The sequence below is a fragment of the Buceros rhinoceros genome, unplaced genomic scaffold (genome assembly GCF_000710305.1).
Source record: "Buceros rhinoceros silvestris isolate BGI_N320 unplaced genomic scaffold, ASM71030v1 scaffold30370, whole genome shotgun sequence".
Classification (NCBI taxonomy): domain Eukaryota; kingdom Metazoa; phylum Chordata; class Aves; order Bucerotiformes; family Bucerotidae; genus Buceros; species Buceros rhinoceros.
In genome coordinates, this window is record NW_010391776.1 from 5,900 (window position 1) to 6,273 (window position 374).

Consider the following 374-nt stretch of genomic DNA (forward strand, 5'->3'; position numbering starts at 1 on the left):
ACACGGCCGCTGTAACTACCACCACGATTATTCAAGACAAGTTGCTCCTCTCGAACCCAACCAGAAAAGTGTTTGTGCAAAAGCATCCTGTGCAAATGAACCTGTACTAAACCTGTGTAAATCCTCAGGGCTGGAGGGGGGGGCCCGGGCCCTGGGATCATCGTACCCTGTTACAGCAATACAGGTTTTGAGGATTTTTTTTTCCCCCCACTCCACTCCCCCTCTCCTGCTGTCCTGTAGGACCAGTGGGATTACTGGCCTGGGACAACGAAGCTGCTCCACAGTGGACCCAGCAGCACTCACTGGCCTTTCTTCCACCCTTTCAAGTAGTTTCAAGCACTCTGTCACCCGTCAGTTGTCACCAACTCCCCTAC